Source organism: Panthera pardus, unplaced genomic scaffold (genome assembly GCF_024362965.1).
Source record: "Panthera pardus isolate Hobbes unplaced genomic scaffold, ASM2436296v1 HiC_scaffold_3, whole genome shotgun sequence".
NCBI classification, from domain to species: Eukaryota; Metazoa; Chordata; class Mammalia; order Carnivora; family Felidae; genus Panthera; species Panthera pardus.
The window spans coordinates 26842457-26849676 of NW_026526876.1; positions in this window are offsets into that span (position 1 = coordinate 26842457).

Genomic DNA, 7220 nt, shown 5'->3' on the forward strand with positions numbered 1-7220 from the left:
GAATTTTCAAACCTGTATATATATATATATATATATATATATATATATATATGATGAATTTTTCAAAGCACGAAACCAAGATGACCTAACTTAATGTAATTTGATTAGTTTATTATTATTTTTTAATTTTTTTAACGTTTTTTTATTTATTTTTGAGACAGGGAGAGACAGAGCATGGACAGGGGAGGGTCAGAGAGAGGGAGACACAGAACCTGAAACGGGCTCCAGGCTCTGAGCTGTCAGCACAGAGCCCGACGCAGGGCTCGAACTCACGGACTGTGAGATCATGACCTGAGCCGAAGTCGGCCGCTTAACCGACTGAGCCCCCCAGGCCCCTAGTTTGATTAGTTTAACTGATACAATTTAGTTTAGTAGATGCTATATTAGACATGTTTGTCATAATTCTCTAAGAAAGAAAAGTAAGATACAAAAGAATTGAGAAGAAAGAAGTGCATGTATCATTTTTGGAAGTCAAGATATTTATATTTAGGAAAATCTTCCCAAATACTACTGGAGTTCAGAGGCATCTGGCTGGTTCACTTGGTAGAGCGAGCAACTCTTGATCTCAGGGTCATGAGTTCAAGCCCCACATTGGATGTGGAGCCCTCTTAAAATTAAAAAAAAAAACAAAAACAAAAAAACAAAAAAAACCTACTGGAGTTCAGCAATGGGTTCAGCAAGATTTTAAGTTATAAGAGGGGCGCCTGGGTGGCTCAGTCAGTTGAGTGTCTGACTTCAGCCCAGGTCATGATCCCCTGCTTTGTGGGTTCAAGTCCCATGTCGGGCTCTGCGCTGACAGGCTCCGAGCCTGGAGCCTGCTTCAGATTCTGTGTCTCCCACGCTCTCTGCCCGTCCCCCACTCTGTCTCTCTAACTCCCAAAAATAAATAAACATTAAAAAAATTATTTAAAAAAAAAGAGTTTAGGTTATAAAGAGTCCATTGCTGGAAAAACAGGTGGAAAATTCAGCGGGAAGGGAAAGGTCCCACAGACGATGGTAAATGCAAATCAACCAGTAAATATTTAGGAATTAACTTCACTTTGGACATATAAGAGCCACTCAAAGAGAATGCATATTTCTGGGGGGCCTGCGGGGGGCCACTCAGTGAAGTGTCCAACACTTGATCTCAGCTCAGGTCTCGATCTCAGGGTTGTGAGTGCAAGCCCCCATTGGGCTCTGCACCGGTCGTGAAACCTACTTAAAAACAAAAAGGAAAGAAAAAGAAAATGCACATTTCTCAAATTTAGCCATTATAAAACAATACTGGTTGGGAAAATAGGACATGTGACTGTGACCCTAATTCTTGAAATAACATGGTGCCACATTATTTTCACAGGTTTTTTTTTTTTTTAAATGGCAGAAACTTGTCTCATAGGAAGTCCTTCCTGCTCAGAAGCTTTATATATAGGACAGGGTCTATGTAATATGTAAGAGCGAGCTCCCCGTGGACACAGAGAGTGACCCTGGAGTCCCATCCTTTCAGTGCTTCCCCTCCCCCAAACATCTCCACGAAACACTGGTTAAAAGCCAGTGATAAATGTCATTTGACATATTTGACCTCCTATTCATGGAATTTTAAAACTAGATGAGATTAAACTGAAAAGGTCAGATCTACCATCAATCCCATTTACCTTTGCAGTTTTAGAGTAAAATGAAAACTAATAGTTTCCAAAGGGTTATTTCTAACTGTAACAAAGTGGTCTTTTCCATCATCCTCTGGCGCATCTTTCTTTCTTCCTTTCTTTCTTGTAATTTCTACGGCCAACATGGGGCTCGAACTCACGACCCCAAGATCAAGAGTCACACGCTCTACCCAGCGAATCAGCCAGGCATCCCCTCTGGTGCATGTTCTTTTTCTTCTTCTTCTTTTTAATGTTTATTTATTTATTTTTTTTTTAAATTCTTTTTTTTTTTTTCCAACGTTTTTTTTTAATTTATTTTTGGGACAGAGAGAGACAGAGCATGAACGGGGGAGGGGCAGAGAGAGGGAGACACAGAATCGGAAACAGGCTCCAGGCTCCGAGCCATCAGCCCAGAGCCTGACGCGGGGCTCGAACTCACGGACCGCGAGATCGTGACCTGGCTGAAGTCGGACGCTTAACCGACTGCGCCACCCAGGCGCCCCAATGTTTATTTATTTTGAGAGAGAGAGAGAGTGTGTGGGAGCAGGGAAGGGGCAGAGTGAAAGGGAGAGAGAGAATCTCAAGCAGGCTGCACACTGTCAGCACAGAGCCCAAGGCGGGGGGCTCCATCTCACAAACTGTGAGATCATGACCTGAGCCAAAATCAAGAACCCAATGCTCAACTGACTGAGCCAACCCAGGTGCCCTGGTGCCCTGGCGTGGCACCTGGTTGGCTTAGTTGGTAGAGCAAGTGACGACACTTGATCTTGGGGTTGTGAGTTTGAGCCCCACGCTGGGGGTAGAGGTTACTTAAAAAAATATTCTCTCCGTGGGCAACAGGAAAGAACCCAGAATGAAAGAACTCTGAAGCCCTCTGAGAAATCACGGAGACCTTAGCACAGCGTTGTGAGGTTTTTCATCTTCTGTCTACTGAAAAACCAACAGAACCAGTGGAATAGGAAAAATATTGAGATAAAGGTTTTATTTACAACAAATATGACCAATCATAAGTAGTTACCACTCGTGCTATGCGAAAGTTTGCACAAATGTAACGAGGAATAAACGCAGAACTAGTAGGTTTCTCACAGTGAACAAGTGTGAAATTGAACTCTGATCTAACCTGTTCCTTGCCTAGTCTTCCCCACGTCTGCTAGGCATTCCTTCTAGTTGTTCAGGCCAAAACTTTGGAGTCATTCTTGAAGGACCTTTCTCCCTGTGTCATACCCACCTGCAAATCCTGTCATCTCTGTCTGCAGTATACATACGGACTCTGACTCCACTCTGCTCATTTCACTGCTGGCTGCCTGCTCTGAGCTGTCGGCATTATTTTCCACGGGGATTATTGAGTAGCCCCCTAGCTAGTCTCTCTGCTTTTTCAGAGCAGTGCCCTTAAAACATGTCATCACATGCCACTCCCTTGCTCAATACCCTCCAATGGCTCCTACTTTATTCTCAGTAAAATCCAAATATGTTACAAAGAAGGCCGTCAAGGCCCCACATGATCAGGTCCCATCCCCCTCCCTTGCCTTGACTTCTCCACACCACTCAACTCTAACCAATACGGAGGTCAGCGTGGCTAAGTCTGTTCCTACCTTCGCACCCCTGCTTTTGCCTCTCCCTCTATCTGGAGCACCTTTCTCCCAGATAGCCATGTGGTTCATTTCTTCCCCAGCTTCAGGTCTGAACTTGAACATCAGTGTCTCAGTGATGCCTTTATCAGAACACCCTCCCCACTACTCTGTATCTCCTTTCCTTGCTTTATTTCCCTCCGCTGCATTAATCACCATCTGGCATGCTCTATACTTCCCTTATTTCATCAGTCTGTTTTAGAACATAAGCTCCATATGGGTAATCAGGAGTTTTATCTGGTTTCTTTGCTGCTGTATCCCAAGTGGCTAGGCCAGTGTCTGGCCAGTTGTAGGTGCTTGGTAATAATAATAACAAAGCCAGTGTCCTAATGAGTGTTTCCTGAAGCCAGTTACTGTTCTGATCATTCTATATACATTACCTCATCCAATCCTCATAAAAAACCTTGTAGGAAAAAAAAAAAAATCTGCAGTGTAGATGTTATCTGCATTTCCAAGACAAGGAGGAAGTTAATGGTATTGCTCAAGATTACACAGCTAGTAAGTATATAGACCAGATTTTGGACCCAGGAAGTCTGCTTCAAGGCCTCTACGCTCAACCCTTGTGCTATACTAGCTCTCATAATAAGTAAATTTCTGCTGAGAGAATGGAAGACATTCCTGCTACAACCATCCACCTAAGCCTCTGTGCACGTTTCTACATGATGGATGTAACCAATAACAGGTTACCCTTCAAAATATATAAGGAAAGTAAGACTCATAGACTGCTTTAGTCCAGTCTTATCCAGACTTATATAGTCAATATCTTTATCCAGACTTATATAGTCAATATCTTTAACATGTGGTTAGAAGAGATAAACCCGAGAAAACACAGCATGTAAACCGTGAAAAAGATTCAGCTCTCCCAGCAATAAAACATTTGAGTATGACAATATTAAGGCATCATGCTTAAAAATGTAAGTGATGAAAACAAAAGTTGGGGAACAAGCTGACTTACTAGGTTGCTTTAGAGAGCAATCTAGAAGTAGATTTCAAATATTATTAAATCTTTTTGTGTCTTGACCTATGTATCATTTGTCAGGACTCCCTTGGTTTGAAGGTGACAGAAATCCAGCATAGACTGGCTCAAGCAAAGGGAATCTATCCAAGAGAGTTGATCCTGGATCCAAGAGTTCAAAGCACAAACCTGGGGGTCTGAGCTTCTGGGCTCTCCCCCTCTGGCTTTGTTTTCTAGCAGCCTTCCTCTCTTTTTTTGCTGGGGAAGAAGCCCTGCCTCCTCCATGTTGGCAAGAGCTACACAGCTAACCATCCTTAGAAAGATTCCCAGAATCCATAGCAATCCGACAGAATAACTCTGAGAAATCTACTTAGGTCATATGCCCATTACTGAGCAACCTCATGTTCAAGTATGGGGTACTCGAATTGGCAAAGACAATGCTGTGTGTTGACTAGATGGTTTCATTTCTTCCTGGGCAGCATAGAAGACTACAGTTCCCAGGGGCCCTCATGTCTAGTGAAAGCATGTGACTAATTCTGGCCAATGAAATATGGCAGAAGTAAAGTATACAACTTCTGAGCTGGCTCCTAAAATGTACCCCCTCCCCCAATCTTCCCTACTCTCTGCTCATTAATGGTGGACAGGTCTAATGAAGGGCCCCAAAGAAGCCCTAGCGAACCCTGAAGACACTAAAAGGAAGGAACTTATATATGAACTTCTACTTATAAAAGGGCCTTCCCATGTCCCACCCCCTCTATCTCCCAAAAACTCTTATCAAGCAATGATATGACCAAGAAATAAACCACCGAGATTTGTGGTTTGTTGTTATCACTCTACCATGAGCAAATTGGCTCAAATGCCCGCCCCAGGGATAGGACGGGTGGGGACTTTTGCTTGAAAGCACATCAGAACCATAAAGTGGAGAGAGGCTGTTCCCAGTGGAAAGGGATGTGCATCAGACAAAGAAGGAACAGATGAATACCTCAACCCAATTATCTTGTGTTTGTGATTTGTCCCAAGTAAATAACCCAAAAGGAAACTGAAGTAATTTGAATAAAGATGTTCATTGCAGAGATGTTTGTTTATTTATTTAATGTTTATTTAATTATTTTTGAGAGAGAGGGAGGGAGGAAAGGGCAGAGAGAGAAGGAGAAAGAGGATTCAAAGTCGGCTCTGTGCTGTTAGCTTGGAGCCCAATGCAGGGCTCCAACCCATGAACCATGAGACCGTGACCTGAGCTCAAGTCAGATGCTTAACCAACTGAGCCACCCAGGCACCCCCAGAGATATTTATAATAACCACAGATTGGCAGTGTCCCTAAAGCTAAAAACATAGACGTGACATAGACTTTGACAAAGCAAAGTCTATCAGTATAATGGACCCATTGACACATAGAACTCTATATGGGAAATAACATTAATTGCTGGCTCAGTCAGAAGAGCACAGGACTCTTGATCTCTGGGTCATGAGTTTGAGCCCCATGTTGGGCATACAGCCTACTTAAAAAAGAAATTTGGGGGGCACCTGGGTGGCTCAGTTGGTTAAATGTCTGACTCTTGATTTTGGCTCAGGTCATTATCTCACAGGTGAAGGAAGTGGCCAGGCGTCCAGAAAATGACCTCTAGAAGATGGAAAGAGTAAGGAAATTGATTCTCTAGAGTCTCCAGAAGGAAGACAGCCCTGACAGCACCTTGAGTTTCGCTCAGTGAGACCCATTTCTGACTTCGGACCTCCAGAACTGTGAGATAGTAAACGTGTGTGATTGTAAACCTTTGTGTTTGTGATGTTTTGTTCCAACAGACACAGGAAACTCTTCTCCAGCCTTCAGGATAAGTGCCGTATAGCTCCTCATCATGCTATACACAGAGACTTCTGAGCCGTCAGGGCCCAATGTGGTGGGTGTCAGAATCACCAGGTGACATTTACTTATTTATCTGGTAATTCATGTGTTTATTATGGAATATTTCAATAGCAAAAATATGATAGATGTGTAACAAACATCCACGTGTGTTTACCACTGGAGAAATAAGAATTTAGTGATCCTGTGACTTCAAAAAAATTGAAAAGCCTGTGTAGTGATTGTAGATCTCCTCACCATTAGATTCTATAATTCACCTTTTACTATTTGTCTTATTACACAATTATTCATCTCTCCACCCATCTATCCATCCATCAAATCGTCTCATTTTTCATGCATTTCAAAGTAAATTACATTGGTGCCTGGCTGGCTCAGTCAATAGAACATGCAACTCTTGATCTTGGGGTTGTGAGTTCAGGCCCCACGTTGGGCATGGAGCCCACTTAAAGGAAAACAAACAAACAAACAAACAAACAAAAGTTCCATAAACATTTCTGTACAACTTTGAGTCTGTGTGTGGTCACCTGTTTTCATTTCTCTTGGGTAAATACAGGGGAACAGATGTGCTGGGTCATAGGTAAGGTGCATGTTCAATTTTATGAGGAACCGTCATACATTTTCCCAAAGTTGTGCCATTTTTTAAAAAAGTTTTATTATTCACTTTAAATAATCTCTACACCCAGCGTGGGGATCGAACTCATGACCCTGAGATCAAGAGTTGCATGCTCCACCAACAGAGCCAGCCAGGCGTGTTGTGCCATTTTTAAGCTTCTACCCAAAAAGAACTTTGGTTACTCTATGTTCTCTTCAACATTTGGTGTGTTCAGTCTTGAATTTTAGCCATTTTGGTGGCAGTGTAGATGTATCTCATTGTGATTTTAGTTTCCCTGCTGATCAAATGATGGAGTGCACTTTTTCATGTGCATATTGGCTATCCATCTGTCTTTGTGAAGTGTCTTTTCAAATCCCTTGCCTATTTTTAAAATTGGATTGTTTTCATTACTGGGTTTTAAGAATGCTTTTTGAATCCTGGATACCTTTCCTTTGTCAGATATATATTTTGAGAATTCTTTTACTCAGTCCGTGGCTCATCTATTCATTTTCTTAATGATGTCTTTTGATAAGCAAAAGTTATAAATTTTGATAAGTCTATTTTA